The sequence below is a fragment of the Ammospiza nelsoni genome, chromosome 3, assembly GCF_027579445.1.
Source record: "Ammospiza nelsoni isolate bAmmNel1 chromosome 3, bAmmNel1.pri, whole genome shotgun sequence".
Taxonomy (NCBI): domain Eukaryota; kingdom Metazoa; phylum Chordata; class Aves; order Passeriformes; family Passerellidae; genus Ammospiza; species Ammospiza nelsoni.
Window position 1 is genome coordinate 48,201,262 of NC_080635.1, and position 18,416 is coordinate 48,219,677.

The following is an 18,416-nucleotide window of genomic DNA, read 5'->3' on the forward strand; positions in this document are numbered from 1 at the left end:
CCACACTTCACCTAACACCCATTCCTCAATTTACATATTAAATAGTGCCATAAAACATAGCAGAATAAAAATTGTTCCTCAAATGATTCTCTGAAAGTTAATACTCTCCCCTCCTCTCACCTCCATCTGAACCAGCAGAAAACAGACCCTACCAAAGACTGACTTTCAGTCCCACAAGGATTCAGAACTGAGCTTAGGCTTTGCACTTTTAAAGCCTATGTTGTAAGTCACATAAATATATTAGCAGCAAAGGAGTAAGTGGGCCTAGTTAATGCAGAATCTGACCAAAGAAACCTGCCTGATGCCCTCAGGCACAGGTTTCTAGATGTGTTTTCTGATGATCTAGGTGCACGTGACCAGATGTGATCATCTGATGTTTGCTTGCATATCATGTCAGCCGGAGGTCAATTGTCCCTACTGCAGCCACTGGATAACAATGTACTGGCTTCAACCTCTTCTTTCAGATCAGTTTCTGTTGGGGTAATTCCTGCTCCATCACCAGAGCTTCTCCTCTTGCTTCCATCCCCAGAAAGAGCTCTCATCAGCTCTCTTCCTTCGCTTGCCAAACAGCACTCCTTTCCTTTTAAATGCTTTCTGCCCATTTTCCAAAGCACCACATCTGACTGAAAGAGGGGTCTCCTCCCCACGTCAGAGCTGCACCCCTGACCGACCTGTGTGCCATGCAGCAAGCCCAGATATGAACATAAAGAGAGTTTGTGGAAAAACAAATGGCAGTTGACCAGCAAGCAGAAAAGCAGTTGTGTTGCAATTTCTATTGTAATGATTAGTGTTCAAAAATCACAGATGTCAGGGACCTGAATACTACACTTGCATTTAAATATAATGAAATTTTAAAAGTAAGACTTTTGGAGTGCTTCAGCTTCAATTGTCTAAGTCATTAGGGTGCACTTAGGTCTTCATCTTTATTCTTTTATTGAAAAATAAAACCCAGAATTTACATCTCTGTTACTTAAAAAACAGCAGCAAATTGAAATTTTTACATCACTGGCTGCAGGTGCCAGGATGTTAAATAAATCAGCAAGCCAGTGATGAAATCTGGAGCATTCACAAGACTGAAAATGTAGTCAAGATGATAAGTACTCATTTCAGCTGTGGCTGTAAACACAGGCATGAGCTTGATTCAGAGTCTGTGCTCCTCTAGAGAAGCTTTATTCTTCACTGCCCAGCAAGCTGTACCATCAATCACTCTGGACTCTCTCAAATCAGAGATTCAAATTGCCATGGCAAAATATAATAAAACCTGCTTTGCACTCTCTAATGAGAGTTATGAAAGAAATGGAGAATCATATCCAATCTGTAGATTTCATTTTTCCTATATTGTTAATAGCATGTTTCACTTCATAAAACTTCATTCAATCCTAGAGAAAAGAGAGAAACAGCTTTATACAAGCAGACCCACACTGCACTTTGTGTCCATAAATTCATTGAAGGGGCACAAGACACTTATTACTTCTACAACACAGTGAGGAGGGGGAGTAATTCCAAGGAGCAGCTGCTTCCAGTTAGGGTAGCTCAGCTGGAAAGGAGAGGTGCCTGTCAAAGTAATTAAAATGAGAAGAAGCCATCTATCTGAGACTTCAGCTTTTAAGCACTGGCCAACCCCCTCCCAAAATGTAATTATTAAAAAAAAAAAAAGAAAGACAAGTGAAAACAGGCTTAAGCATTGCTGAAAACATACCTCCAAGCTATTCTCTCAATAAATATTTTGGGAAGTTCATGAACAGAAGGATTATTGTGACTGTGGTGGTGTGAGTGGGAGGAATTTACCCTCCACAACTCAACCAACTGCATCAATGATGATAAAACAGCCCTTGAGGGCAGTGAGCTTACTGCACTGGCTCCACGTTGATGAAGTTTTACAAGAAATTTTTTTTGTTTAAATACATGTAGAGTAGGCTGGTAGCTCTAGTTCTCAGAAAAAAAATGAATTTTCATTTGCAAGGATTTAATAATTAGGTAATTCTATTTTACAAGGCCAAATATGCTGCTTCAGTACAATGTGTATCCTGTAGCAACATATGACTAACAAAAAGCAATTGAGACTTGGGTTTTTGAAAATTACTAATACACTTGATCCCCCAAGTGCATCACACGTTCCCTTTTGACTTCTGTGGGAAGATGTTATTTGTGAGAATACATTTAAACAAACAACTGTTGCTTGGCTAGATGAAGGTTAAAGGGACTGGAAAAGATGCAGCAGTTATCTGAAAGCATGAAGGGTGTGTAAACACCAAGGGGAAAGCCAGATTGCAGAAGAAAGCTCAAGAGGGTGTAACTCAGGGCAATGAGGTAAATATATGTGTTTTTAAGCCCTGAAATACCGGCTCATAAAACAATGACATTATTTATGCATACAAACTGGTCAGTTTGGTCATTGTTGTGTGTCACTGAGGACAGAATATGTGAGAGGGAATAAAAAGAAATGAAAAAAGTAGCTATACCACTGAGAGGAATATAAGAGAGCAGTGGTAACCCCATGTCTTAGGGACAAGCCAAGTGACCTTATGGATACTCTGCATATTTGCTGTCCCTACTGCTGAAGAAGGAGCAGCAGGGATGGGTGGTGAGCACACAAGGCTTTGGGCTAGATACAATCCATGACTTAATTTCGCATGACTCGCAGCTCCATGAATTATTTTGGGTGGTTTTAATGGATAATTCTAAGGGGTATGCTATCTGAGCAATTGCCTAGAAGTCTGAAAAGCCTATGTGGCCCTTAGGTTTCCCATGGTAACACATGAGGCATTTAGGAAATACATAAGTACACAGTAAGAAGACAATTTTCATTACTCACCAAATTTCAGGGGTGTATATAGAAATCTAAAACTCCCAGAGATAAAAATTATTATATTATTGTATATTATTATTTATTTATTATATTTGTATATGTAAACTGCATGTGCAGACAGATCTAAGGAAAGATTGCTTTTAGGAGGTAAGGAATTTGTCTTTCTGACAGATCAAAAGGCATTCTTCAAGTGTTGTGATACCTTTTAACTCCTAACATTTTCCAAATACACACTAATAGATATGGAGTTCTTATTAATAGAAAGGAAATATAATTATCCTCTTGGATAGTTACTTAAATCAGTTTTCAGTGTACAAAACATGATTTAAACATATGCTTTCTATTGCCTGTACTTGCCTAGCTAGTGTTGGTCTGCAAACAGAAAATTATTCAAACGACCCCCAACATGCACAATATTATCCTAATCTGTAAATAGATTCCAGCAAGGGAGAAACAGGTTTTAAATATTTTAGCACCCATTTCCCAAAGGTGCTAGGGAATACATACGTACATACACACCAAAGTGTGTATGTATACAGGTAACAGAGGATAAAAAGCCAGATTATTTTATATGGATGCATGAAAAAGGACTATAAATAGCTTCAGGTATGACAGAAAATTCAGGGCAGTGTCAAAGGGCTAAACACTATTAGAGTACTTAGTGAGTCTGGTGCTTTCAAATAAGCTTAACCTGCTCATTTTCATCCAAGAATGCCCAAGCTTGGCTTCAAGACACAAGGATTTTGGCAGTAATAATGACTGCTGTCTCCATCTCTTGTTCTCACTCCTCTGCCATGGTAATTATAAATGAGGGCTCATGAAGAAGAGAATTCAAGAAGGCTAAGAGAGGGCAAGCACGGGGCTGGAAAAACACACAAACAAATTATATAATGTTTCTTTTTCTACCCTATTATCCTGTAAGAGTTTTAAACAGCCAAATGGATTTGACAAGAATTAATTTTGTCAAATCAATCTAATTTCCTACTTTGGAGGATAATTGGTAGTGGATAAGAAGTAGCAGCAGCTGGAATACATATTGAATTTAATAAGGTTTCTACCTTACACAACACAGCTGATACCATTATAAGGTGGTACACAACTGCTTGAAAGAAACACTTTCAGAGATTAGTTTTCAGTGGTTGGCACCAAAAGGAAAAAATATATTGAGTGAGGTTTTTCAGGGATCTCTTCTTCAATATTTTAATTAACAGGTTGGCCAGTAGAATAGAGAATATGCTCATTAAATTTACAGATGACAGACAGCTAGAGTGCTTGAAAATAGCTCCTGAAAGTGCATTTAAAAAAAGTCATCTTCCTAGAGAAGAGCAAGAGAGTACCCAGTACAGCCAGTAGGATACAGAACCACCTGCAAGACATAGCAATCTGAGCACTGCTCACTAAGCCCAAGCTGTCAGCTCGAGTTCTGGGTTGTGTTTTGACCTAGTGTGCCCTAGATGTCAGGACTGACATGGACTAATGAGAGAAAATGTAAAAGACAACCACATAAATGAGATGCTTACAAACAGAGATTGAAAGAATGAGCAGAGAATAGGATAATAATTTTCAAATATGTAAAACTTTTCCTTCACTAAGAAAAACAAACTTCTCTATTTGGGATAGGGCAAGAATGAACAGGTTTAATTGCAGCTGGGGCAGTGTTCAGTTAAACACTAGAAAAAGCTTTCTAACTGCAAGGTTCATAAAAGTAATGGAATTGATTGCCGGGGGTCAGTGTGGTGCCTTCATCACTGTCTAACCTGTTCTTGAGAGCCTCCCAACATCCCATTATTTCAGTACAACAGATTCTGCTCTGGCGCTTGGAGCTGGCTACATAACCTTTTAAGATTTCTCCTTTTTTTTTTTTAATAAAAAATTTTTGTATTTTAATTCTTTAAACCAGACTACGAAGTCCTTTGCACAGCAGCCAGCACTTACTCCAAAGGAGTCCGAATCACACTCATGCCAAAAGGCCAAGATACAATGCCACAAGTTAGAATTAGAGTTTACAGGTATCAAGGATCCACAAAGGCCATTGAAATCCTTTGCATGACAGTGCCACAGAAACAACCATTGTCACCTGGAGAACTTTTATACAGGCTATTTGTAAATACTAGCCTAATTCTCATGTTGCTCCTGAACTGAAGATCTATCCCAGAGTTTGCAACCACCTGGCCTGCATTTAATATTAACATTTGCACAAGATGTTTGAGTGGCTGTGGCAGCATGTAACTGATATGACTGGGGATGGCAGTTGCCAGAGGGACAGGCTGCTGCACAAGGAAGCCAAGAATCTCAAACTCAATATGCTTCATAAGAGTAATTCTAAAAATTACAGCTGCTTGTGGGCAAGAGGTTTGTTTGTTCATTTATACTCCAACTGAAATGCATTAAACACTTGTTTGGATATTCCTATCCCTCTTGGTCATATCCAGTGCCAACCACTATTAATTACAGCTACCTTTCTGAAAGTGAAATCATCACCTGCTTTCTCCAAAGAGGCAATTGCTGGGAAAACATATGTATCTTTCAGGATTTAAATGCTGGAAGCACATTGCAAGTGTGGTTTTCTTGTGCACACCAGACCTGCCAGGGAGTGTACAACCTTCAGGTGAGGTTACACTTGAAACAGTTACTACATGTTTTTTGTATGAGACATATATATGTGCAAGAACTGAGCAGGATGGTGGCATGTTAAGATTAGCAAAAATAATTGGGACATATTTTCTTCTCTGAGACCTTCTCACCCACCAGCCTTTTGGAAAGACCTCCACCACTTCTGGAATCCCCAAACTGGACATTTGCAAAATCCCTCCTTTGGGAACCTGAAGTGGGAAGGAGGAATGGAGGGATGTGGGCATTCACACATCTCCAGAGGCAGCATTTCACAGACATGTTTGTGTTTTTATACATACTCGATTATGCCTGTCATTATGGGATTTCACAGACAGTGCTGCTATTTCTATGAAAATACATGCACACAATAGCATCTGTGGCTATACCTAATACGATGCATGGTAGCCAAGTCAACAGCAAGTGACCAATCAGCCAAAATGGCAAATTCAGCACCAAGGAGGTATGAATTCCCAAGAGGATTCACAGGCCAGTTAGTGAGTTACTGCTCTCACTCTTCATCCAGCAGTGAGTTAAACAAGCTGCTCCTGAGGAAAAAAGGGCTGAAATTCCAAGACCCACACTTTCCAAGGCAGGATGCATGGAGAGTGTAAGGTTCTGTCAATTAGATACAACAGTAAAATGGCATCCCATCTGCTCTACAAATGTCATAGAACTCCATGGCACCTGTCTGGGAAAGAAAAAAACCCCACCAAACAGAAAAGAGTAAGAGTTTACCACAGATTTAAATACTTATGTGAAACAAAGGCCTCTTTGTGCTAGAGCTTTCTGTAGCAAAACTACTTTAGAAAAGTTTGGAATTTTTTTTCAGTACTATTTTATATCAGAACATGAAAAAAAAGAAACACTTTCCACACTTTAGCCATACCACAAAAGTCAGAGTCAGTTTTTTTATAACTTTGAAGGTGCAAAAACTATAGCTGAAGACTCCACTGACAGGAAAACACTCCCTCCACTCAAGTACAAATTTTGAAAGAATTAAGTTGACAACTTACACTTTATGCATCTCATTTCCCTTCCAGAAGGGTCTAAACACATTTGCAGTGAATCTAAGCTTGCATATTGCAAAAGGTACAATGCCAATCAGAATTCACCCACTCATTTCTCTGGAAACAAGAGCAGTGCAAAGGAGCAGCAAGAAGTTTCCTTTCTCCTTCAATATCCAGGCAGGGTTCTCCCTCTGTTGCACTGAGCAGACAGAAATCCCAGCACTCCCTTCCTGCAGCCTCTCAGCATCAGCCCTGTAGGCTTGCTTTAAAATGTCTGAAAACTAATGAAATTTGCACAAAACAGAAAGTTAGTGTTGACACAGATACAAAGTTATTACCAAGGCTTGTGAAAAGAGCTTTTTTTCCCCCACCTTGGTATGACTATCATCTCTGGTAAAATTGAACTCAATATAAAATCATCAGTGGTTGGACTTTATCATAGCTGAAAATTACCTTGCAGCTGTAAAAGGGAGTTCCCTCTTTTCAAAGCAATTTGCCCAAACTGCTATGATGCCAGCCACCCAGAAGTCAAGATATTATAATTCTTGCACTAATAATGAGTGACAGTGTTACCAAAATTAGAGTTACCAAAGTCAGAGGAATGTATGAAGTAAAATGGGACCTTTTGTCTACACATAAGGTTCTGAAAAGTCTAGAAATAAATAGTGCAGGAATAAATAAAGAAGTCAGAAATTAGGAGTAGTGGGACCAGGTGTTGGGACCCTAGTTACTGAGAATTCCAGACTTTCTGTGTGGACAGGCACTGACCCCCAAGAGAAGACTGCAAATTTCTTGAGACAAATGTTTGCCCAAATGGATCTCCTATGTTGTTTGACTTTCTAAGATGTTTTGGTACCTCTACTATTACTTAATATGCATTGAGTGTTTATTACAGAAGCATCACCTAAAGAACAAGATCTGTCATACTGTACAAAACAATGTTTTCAGATTAAAAGCATTTTCACTCGACATCTGAGTCAGAAATAGAGGGTGAAGATGCAGAAAGTTAAAGTTATCTGCTATGAGAAACACAGAAAATAAGTAATTGAGCCAAAAAGGAAATCAGGGTCTTCCAAAGTTGTGGTCCAAGGCACTGCCAATGGGATCACGCTGTCTGTATTCCTTGTGCTGTACATAATCATGCACCAGTACAGGCTGCACATCACATGTTCCATGACTCTAGGAAAGCAAAGATATTTTAGGAAATGGTCTGTTTTGCTGTGAAACATTTATACAATGAGGTATAACAGAAATAAACCTGCTAAAAAAATTACAGAAACAAGAGGAGAAAATAAGCAGCTGAAAGGAGACACTCTTGTACATGTGAAGGGTAAGTGCTCTGTAAGTCCCAAATCATGTAAAGACATGGAAGCACTTGCTGGAAAGTAGTAATTCTGTACTATGTAGTGCATGTACAAATGCAGAGTTTCAGAAGAAACTGAAATATCAACTATTTTTGAAGTATTTTTGCAAGGAAACTCGATTCATGAGAAGTAAAAGTATTATAGTTGGGAGAATTTTATCAGCACCATGATCATTGTGGAGGACAGCATAGCAACAGTTATATTTCAATTCTATTTTCCATTTAAAGCTATACTAATGACAATTCTAGAAGAAGTGGATGTTACATCACAGGGACCAATGGTAATTATTTACTAACACTGTACTGAAGATGAAGAATCATAGAGGATTTAGCTACAACTGCACTAACCCAAATTTATATGATACAGCAATATCTCTTCATTTCAAGCACTCACATCTTTCTGGATTTCATGTTCTTCCATAATGGAAAACTATATGGTGATATGGTGAAAGGGGGGAATGAAAAATGAGAGATTTAGAATAATCTAGATCCTGAAAGCCTTTCCAGATCATCGCCACTGGAATAAAATGACTGCTTTTGAAACCTCTGCTGCTAGTCTTTGCTGCTTAAATAGATTAGCAGATGCTTCCTCTTGTTTACTAGCAGTAATGCAGGTAACAAACACTGTGAATTCACCACAAATTCCTAACAGATTTTATCTGAAGCTGTGGTTTTCCACTTGTGGTTCATGGACTTCTGAGACCTCACTAAGTATCTTAATGAAGTCCTTATAAAGTCATTAGGAAAATTTCTTAAGTTTTTAATAGTCTTAAATTCACCACACTGATTTGCATCTGTGCCTGAACATCCTCAGGAATACAGAAAGGTTGCAAATTACTTTTGCTGTCGAGAGTTTGAAACTAACTAGAAGATGTATGGTGTCAGATTGATGGTTAAACATGTAGGGAATGCCATTTAACACTAAGTATTAATGGTAGCCACAGCTAATCCATGGAAAGTGTTGCAAGCAAAAAGTACCTGGGATAATTGCTTATTCTGGGTCAGTTTAGTAATCAGTTTTCATGGCAAAGTCCAAGAAGTCAGGTGACTAAGTAGCACGGAGGCCCTCAAACGCACCATCACTAAACTGCACCATCTTTTAAGTAAGGAGGAAGGAGCAATCAAGTGGTGGAAGTGGTCACAATATTTTCAAGGAAATTACAAACACTTTTAAGATGTCACAAGATTTTTCTCGCAAGTTTTTTTTAAAAGCTGTTTAGAAGTTTGTTTCCCTTGGTTAGGATCTTGATTTTCTTCCCTTGCTGTTGTTTGCTCTTCAGTTTACCAGGAGCCCAGGCATTCCCTGCCTGTGTGGGAAGTTCTTCTGCTCCTCTCCAGGTGCTCAGGCACCTCAGTGACTTCCTGCCATGAAGAGTTCTGGTCTCTTTCAGGAAGCTTCTCTTATTTCAAAAAGTGGAACAGGAAATGCGTAAAAACAAACCCATGTTTTCCTAGGGAAAGTGGGACAAATTTGGACAATAATTGGGCTAAGCAAGACAGCGCAGGGGCTGCCTCAGCACCACCTTAGACCCTACCAACTCAAATAAAACACCTGGCAGAGAGGGGCACACATGGACATGTGGGCACACACAGACATGATGGGGCTGCACACACAGGCGGTGCAGGGGACACTGCCAAGAATGCTTTGACTTCTTTCATCATGGAATAATGGCTCCATGACAGATGCCCCACTATTCTGCTGTTATCCATCTAGTGAAAAAAGACAAAAAACAACAAAGTGAACTAAATTCTCCCCTCTCAACTACAACAATGCAGACTAACAGTCAAAACCCAGGCAGATGATTGGAAATAGGGAAAAAAAATAGCACAAACTATGGAGAGGGAAAAAGAGATACTGGAGTTCACTGTAAGGTCACAAAAGGGACAACAACAAATAGCAAACACTGGCTATCATATTAAAAGCCTGTGTGCTAATAAAAGTCATGAAGAATAAACCAGGACAACCAGATGTCTTATTGCTAAAAAAAAGTAAGATATCTAACTGGCACTAGGGAAACTTCCTTGGAATTCACACAACTGAATTACTAATGTAATTAGTAATTAGAAAATGTACAGCTTGTTTGGGAATGATAGGCAGGGGAGAGGCCTGTGGTTGTATTTCAAAGGTAACCTAAACTCATCCCAAACTCACAAAGACAGAGCAGAAAGCCCAGTTAGTTTGAGGGCATTAAAAAGGGAGGAAAATAACAAAGGTTCTGATACTGTTCAACACCTACTTCAGGTGACTACATCAGGTATAAGCTGAATAAAGATTCAGCCCATACCTGGGCTGAATAAAGATTTTTCCTGAATAGTACCACACAGAGCAGAACCTGCTGGTAAGCAGAAAGACTATCCAAAAGCTGCCGAAACACAAACACCACAGGCCACTAAGCATATCTTTGATATGTGAGAGGAAATGGTCATGGCATATGTGGTTTGGGCATGAAACAGGTAGAGAAACTCAGTCCTCTCACTCCCAGAGAGGTCACCAGAGCAGTCTGGGTTGACACAGGCTCCCCAGCCCCTTGCAGGGCTGCCCCACACCAGCACCCTGGTCCATGGTGCCTCTGCCCTCCAGCTGTCATTGCCATGGACAGCAAAATCCTCCTCCACACAGGCCTGGAGAGATCAGTAGCACAGATCCAGGCACAACAGTGCAGAGCATAGAGAAAAGGCAAGTAAATGTTTATCTCTATGGGCCAAAAGTAGGTTTCATATGGGCCCCACTGATCTTTCAGTCTGATGTAAATCTGCAGGAAAAAGTTTGAAAAGAAACACACGTGCTATTTTCTAAGCACATGAGGATTTTGAGGTCGCTCGCCCTTGCAAGCAACTTTGTAAATTACTGTCAAATAAAGTTAATTTTTGTTCAATAATACACCTTACAAATAAGAAGGAAACAAATAAGATATAGCTCCATTTTTACAACGGTTCCCAGTGCTGCTTCACATGGCACATTCATGAAGAGAAGGATCTACATGAAACTGTGCAGGACAGGGAAATCACATCAAAAAGTATTTGCCAGTAGTTCCTCATCAAACTGCAAAGATGCATCAAGACATTTGCACACTAGTCAATATTCTTACATGTATTTGTTTAGGAACTGTTCACATTTTGAGTCTTGTGACCAAGACATCCATTTTGAGGCCCTTCTGGGGCCTCAGTGACCATCCTCTCCAGATCACGGTGCTCAGCAGCAATCTGCAAGAAGTGCCCGAGCCTGCAGAGGACAACAGAAAGCACTAAAAACCCTGAGTAAGAGGACCACGTCTGTTGATGACAATGATGCAACATGATTTCTGAGTTTTCAACTGCAGAAAGCTAGACAGAGCTGCAGGAATAACAGAGAGCAGATTAGGTACACAGATGGATATGGAAATAAGAGAAATGGACTAAGACAAAGGGGAAGCAGTATGTAAAAAGGACATATTGTTGCAAAATACTGCACTTGGGAAGAAATAAGTTAGGAGAATGAGCAGGGGATGGGAGACAGCTGGCCCTGCGGCAGTTCTCACAAAAGCATCTGCAGGCTTCAGGCTGAGCAGGAGTCAACTTCTTTCCTGCTGTCATAGAAAAGCAACCATTAAATAAAGATTTATTAACAGATGGCATGTAAAATGAATTGTTCGCTCTCCTCAGCATTGCAAGACCTCTATCATCTGGGCTATGAGACTCATTCCTAACACTGCACTTCAAAAAAATCTCAAGCAGTTATGAAGAGTCCCGAGGAGAACACCTTAAATAATCTAGAGGCCTAGTTATTAGGTCCACAAAACATGTCCTTCTAAAAAACCAATTGCCTGGGAGTTACCACTAGCTCAGTTGGAAGACCTTCAACCTGAGAATTTAAGACAGTTGACATTTCCTTGCCCCTCTACATGAAGTTACACAGGCTTTTTTAAAATAGAAATAGAGAGGAAAGATTTTTAGTCCTTTTGATTTTACAGTGCATGAAAATACAACTTCAGCATTTTTCAAATACTGAAAAAATTCACTGAGCATAAAAGGAAACAAAAAAATATATTGGGGGAGAATTGTTTACAGGAGAATTCTAATTATTCAGGAAGCCTAACCTAAACTTGTGCAGCTGAGATCAAGAATACTGCCTATTTACAACAGTCTATAAGAGGAAGAAAACTGAAAGTGTTAAAGATGCTGCTCATATTTTATGAGCAACCATAGAATAAGATCCAGTTTATTTAATTTTATTATTATACCTTAAAATAGACAATCTTCACTTAAGAGATCCTCCCTCCATAGTGATACCTTCTTACAAGATATTTGAAGTGGTGTACTTCAAACTCATTTAAATTAGATGTATAACACCACTACAATATATTTTACTTTTTTTTTTTTACTTTGTCTACTTTCTCCTTTCAGAGGAATACACATTTAGATTCAGTCCTCTTCTTTTTTTATTTAAAATTCTTATGTAACAGAATATGTGAGACGATGAACTTGTGGAAATCCACTTATTTAGTTGGAATAGGAGTCTCTGTGGGAACTTTAAAAATAATTTAGTTCAGGCCTACACATAATTTGAAGAATTAAGAATCTTAAGATCAATTTTATACCACCTATTATAAAGCATATACTATAAAGTGCACTTTATACTTTCAAAATTTTTAGAATTTATTTTGTTGAAGTATAGTCTGAATTTTTTGAAGTTTCCAAGTTACAACTGGCTTATACAAAAGGCACTGCCATTAAAAGTGACAAGTCCTCATTTCAATGCCAGCAGAGAACCATGCTACCATAAGCTTTCACACACAGAAAGTTTGTAAGTCATGTAAAAGTTCCAACTGAAAACCATACTGATTTCCTGATTTTAGTTCCCTAAAGGCCTTTGGTTTGACACCTAATTTAATTCCTGGAGACTGAGAAGTGAATATTCTGTTGATTGTGCTCTGGGATCTTAAAGCTCAGCATGTTGCTAACATCCATGCATCATTGGAAACACTGGATGCCCCCAGGCATGTTTTTTCCCATCTTGACTGCATTTTCTCAACTGAATTATCCCCACCCATTTGGCAGACAAAAGGCTCAGAGGTATGCTCTGATTCAAAGGCTTTACTTTGTAAGGGAAAGTCACTCTTAATTGAGGTTTCATTTCTTGTGCCATCCCTGGGGAGTAGTAACAGTTTCAGCCACCCAATGAATCATTGAAGTTTTTTTTTTATGTTCTCCCATACAGATGCCCTGAACAGAAAATTAGATCTAAACCAAGTGAATGCATGGGAGCAACATTCAGTCTCTCTTGCCTCTAAAACAATGTCAATAGGTGACTAATTAGAAGATGAAGCAAATGGAAAACAACCTGAATTCAAGCTAAATTCAAGAAGGAAATTTTCACTAATATTTAAAGCAGAGAGAGAAAACAATATCCTGCATGACCAATTTTCTATCTACTTCTCAAAATTTGTATTTATCACTCTCTTTCCTTGCAATTGAAACATTCCTCACATTCACATTTATCCACAAATTTCATTCTAAGGGATAAATCAAATGTATAAACCAACACATAAATCTTACCTGTAATGATAATTAACTGTTGAATTTAATTTCTTGCCTTTTGTCTGAGAGGACAGGAAGCAGCAGAAGTGTAATGCTTCTATTTCTCAGGTGAAACCAGTTTGAAAGTAATATTCAATGTCAGGAACTACTAAATTCAGCTATAATTAACTATATGACAGATTTCTAAAAGGCACAAATGTAGTCTATAGTTTGAAGACACAATATAGAAATATATGAAGATGGAGTGCTCTCAGTGACTTACCATCTGACACTGATGAACAGCAACTGCCTTGGCAGGAATTAAGTTTATTCTTCTTTACAGCCCAGACTATTCTCCAAAACGTCTGTGCCACTCACTTCTCCATCAACTTCCAGACACAGAAAGGGCAAAAACCCCATCAGCCATCAAAGCAGTACTTCATACTCCAGATGAAAAGCATCAGTAAGCCAAACAGTCCCATTCCTGAGGAAGAGCCCTGTGTCCTAAAAATGCTGGGTAACCACTCCTTAAAATACAAAAAAGTAAATTGACAGGCACATACAAAGGCTCACAGGAGCTGAGCCAAAGGCCTTGCTGACTCCCCAGCACTACACTTCAAACAAAGGCAGAGCCACCCAGCTGCAGTTATCTGGCTGCAGCCCCCCCTTTGGAAACACCTTCTTCCTTTCCTGCTGGACATGTGTCACTTCCAGCACCACGTGCTGCTGCTGCTAACACCAATGTGACAGGTCTGTGCCTGGAACACACACGGGCTCTCCAGCCTGAGCCTGAGAAGGGAGCAGCCAGCCCTGCTCCCCAGCATCACCCTGAGGGTACCCTTCACCCAGAGACTGCAGCCTTGGCCCAGCCCAGGCTGGTCCCTTCCCAGCTTCCCCTCCAGACTGGACCAACCCGAGTTCTGCCGCTTGTGAGAACGGCTGATAAGGATTGTACCGCCAATTTGTTATGGCCCTCTGAATCTTATCTAGGACTAAAAACAGCAGAAGCTTTGTAGCTGCACAAATGAAAGTGAGCTTGGATTGCAGAAAGCAAGTAAATGTGTTGAAAACTGTATGACTTATTCCTACGTACACATACACAGAAAAATTTCTCTTAGGCATATGTACACACACGAAAGATTTTAAATGTTATGCCTTTAGCAAGATCCCTGTATCTAATTTTCTAAAATACCTTTTAGCTCTATTTGGAAGCAAATTAAAAAAAACAACATACTCTATAAAAGACATATCACTACCAGTTCAAAAGGAGAAAATGATTCTGAGATGGAGTGTCATTTGTGAAGTCCCACCACACAACTGTAAGTCAGTGATGCTCTCAGATTTCATCCTTTCATGTTAAAAATGTTTTGATGTCCTTAGAAAAGCAAAAATGACATTGCTGTTTTGAAGCACCAGAAGTGGCAGAAAACCACTCTCTACAGATGATGGTGACTCTGATGATTTTAAGTAATTGCCCCACACCACATTACTTGCATAAGCTCACCTTTCCAACTCAGCAATTCCTGCATTTGCAAAGCAAAGCTGTGCTCTAGCAGCAGCTCTATCCAGCTGCTATAGGTGACGTTTTCATCTGCCCAATTTAATTGCCCTATTAAATTGGGCAGTTCTGGAGGGTCTGGTTCTGCTACGCTCCTACAAGGACAAAGAGGGCACGATCTCAGTATTACAGGGACAAACAGCACAGGCTACAACTGCACAACATCCCAGCCCCACCAACCATCCCTGAGGCTGGGGGAGGAGGAACCAGGGCTGAGATTAGGTGAGATGCATACTACAAACAGCCATCCTCACAGTCCAGGCAGGGATTTTACACCCACATTTACATTCAGCAGCAATGGCCTTGTGGCCAAAGTGAGCAGGAGCAACCTAAGCCCATCCAAGCACAATGCCAACTGTCCATGGGAGGCAAGAGGCAGAAGCACCAGAGAAAGAACAGCATGTGGGATGAGGGTGCAGGCGGGTTGGGGGCTGAGCCCAAGAGCTGAGGGTCCCTGGCAGAAACAAAATGGGAAGGAAGCAGGAAACAAGCTGTTGCCTTTTCTCAAGGCTTCATTTCAAGTCTTGTGAATCTCCTGTTTTCATTAAAAGAAAAGGAAAGGAAACCCCCTTGTTTACGCCTTCTGGTATCAGAGAAAGAGATTAAAATGAACTAACTTTAAATTCTTCCATATGCCTCCACAGGGTTTAAAATTTAGAAAGTAAATCTGAAGACTTTACCAATCTATTTTTAACCTCATGATTCAGTCTGATTCAAGTATTCAAGTGTTTGTATATAGTCACAAAGGGACTAAATCCTTCTCAACAAGACTTCCATGTGCTTTGTATGTTTGTGAACTTTATAAATGTTTAATAACAAATATCCAATTAAAAATGAGTGCGCATTCACAAGCCTGGTACACCTACCCCACACTAGGAAATCTATAGTGTAAAAGGGACAAAAAGAACAGTACGCACTGCACTCCACCTTATTTGTATGGCAGTGTCAGACAGAACCAATTTTCAGTTTTCAAGTTGATCGATTTCCCCACTGAAAGCAAGGCTTCACAACCTCTGCTGAATAGCCACAACATCAGAGAGAAAAGGCTTAAGCTTCCAAATTTTAAATATCAGTGGGAAGTAAGCCAGTGAACTACCTTTAGCTGACTCTCCCACTATACATTCATTGAAAATAACAAATGCCTAACAAGGAATTCCCAAGAAAATTGTATTGCCATCAGTCTTGTGTCTTGCACTGCTGAGAAGAGTCTCATTGCATACACTGCCTCTACTATGCATCAGACAATAAAAACATGGGGAGAAAGGGACTGGACTTCTCCCAGTGCCACACGAGAAATTCCTGCAGCTTACCATGGTGTCCCCATGCTACCAATCCTACATGTATCCTGTGTCCTCCCAGTGTGGACTGCTCTAACACCTCCAGGTGTCACAGCATAAGCCGCAGCACATGCTGCAGTTGAGACAGGCACAATACACAGAGTATTATCCGACAACTTCAGAAAGCTTCAACCCGTACAGAGTAACACCTTACCACTTCAGAAGCCTTCAAGCATTGGCCCACACACAGGAACCCCACATCACTTCAGAAGGCTGCAAGCATTGACTCTTGTTGTTTAGCCCAACCTTTGATACCCTCATGTTGATGCACAGCACCTGTGTGCCTCTGTTCCCTTTGGTGGTTGGTCAGTGCCCCTGGGCACTCCAGCTCTCATTGCCTTCAGTGCTGCTCACCTGCTGCTCACAGCTGGGGCCCATTGGGGATGAGGGTCAGCCAATTACCACAAACTGTGTGCCTGATCCAGGTACCCGGGTCTGTGAGCATGAGGCATTAATTCATGTGTGACCCTTTGCCTCCTATTGTGCCTCTGTCCTTTGACACTTGCTGGTTGCTACAGTCTGCTCTAGAAAAATTATTTGTGTATTCCCTTATGTTACCTATCCACACCTCCTGACCAGGACATTTTAATGCCCTCCTGTAGCAGACTGTGTGTCTGCTCCGATTTGCCCCTCTTGCTGGATGCCTTTGTGAGCTCGCTTCCTCATTTTTCCATGTCTCTCAAAGACTTTTTAATTACATCTGACTTGCCTACCAGAGTGCTTCATGCCTCCTCCTCCTCTCACCCTCTTCTCCTTTCTGCTTCTCCACTCCATTTTCCCACCTCCTGCTGCAAGAGGGAGGCAAGAGGCATTCCTGGCCATCCAGGCACTGACTTCACAAACTGTATCAAGAGACTAAGTGGGGAAGATGTTTGCTGGTTGCCATTAATGGATATGACTCTCAATCATTTATTCATTTATCTGCCAATAAAGTTAATCTGTTATCTATTATCTGTCAATAATGGAGAGGTATGCTGTGGTTCCCCTTAATTCCTCCACTGTCAGTTTGTTTGCTGCAGGCCAAATCCCCCAATTATTTAAAACCATGAACTGAGTTTGTCATGCAATGTTTATGCCTTTAAACAAAATCTATGCATTGTTTATATATTTAAACATAAACATAAATGCATTAAATGTTAAATGCATTTAAACAATCCTGCAATGTTTAAATGCTACAGATGTGTAAACAGAAATGGTCTAGTGGAATGAAAGACCTTCCAGGGTGCCCTGTTGAGATTTACACAGTCTTGAAAAATGGAATAAGGATTTATTCTGTGTGTCCCCTTGTGCAGGGCTTCCCTGCAGCCATACCCCCCACCCCCCCAGCCAAGGGAATGCTCCAGAAGACTTTCTTGGCCAGGTGAGGAGGTTACCATGCAGGTAAGACAAAATTCTTACCCCTTGGCAGGGAGTTTGTGTCTTTTCAGGTGTGTGTAACTCCATATTCTTTTGATGTATCTTTGTGAAATATCCCCACCCTTGATACTTCAGCAAGCCCAAGGACTGCTTTTCAGGCATAGCCAGGCTCTGCTGGAGTAAGGCAGAAAAGGCTATCTCCCAAAATCCATCTTGGCTTTTCTGTGCCCAGAATACAGTATGGATTTCCAGTCCAAATGACTGGAAAGAGCTTCAAATTCAACTGATGCAAGTTTTTGAGGCTTTATTGAGTTAGGGTTGCCACAAACTGCTGTCTCAAATTCATGACAGCTTCATGAACCTTTCCAGCAGCCCCTTCTGGTCATGGGCTCCTGCCAGAAGCCATTGCCTGGCAGGGACAGTCAGGGCAGAATCCATCCTGGCAGCCTGCCACAGAAAGGGCTCCCTGCTCAGAGTGCTCAGGAGCAGCAGTGTGCATCCCTGCCACAGCCCACCCAACATCCTCCTGCCTAAACCTCACCTAGGGCTGAAAAGGAGACGGCAATAATACACAGATGCTACTCGGTATGACTGTGAGCCACATCAGTCAGCTAAGGGAAACTCTGTGCATTGAGTGATCAATGGATTAGTCTTGGTAAGTGATTGGTTATGGATTCCTGGTTATTGGTCAGCATATCAGTCCTGGCTGAATAAATCACAGCAGAATGTCAGCCCGACTGCTTTAAGAATACAGCTGGGTTCAGGGACCTGGTTTCAAAATCGTTCCAATTTGTAGTGCCAACAGAATCTTAAGAATATCCTATAGGCAAGCACAAGCCCCAGGCTGTCTCATTTGTATTATTCCTTGTTCTGCTTT

At 40.5% G+C, this 18,416-nt stretch overlaps 1 protein-coding gene and 1 long non-coding RNA gene across 2 annotated transcripts in view; both read right to left on the minus strand.

The window, feature by feature from the left end:
• The window catches only part of SASH1 (SAM and SH3 domain containing 1), a 184,952-nt gene that overhangs the window by 122,970 nt on the left and 43,566 nt on the right, over positions 1-18,416 (minus strand). The window lies entirely within an intron of this gene.
• Positions 7,204-16,434, minus strand: LOC132071853 (uncharacterized). The gene is made up of 3 exons (XR_009418217.1): positions 16,338-16,434; positions 14,793-14,941; positions 7,204-7,608 (listed from the first exon to the last, which is right to left on the minus strand). It is a non-coding gene; the product is annotated as an uncharacterized LOC132071853 (long non-coding RNA).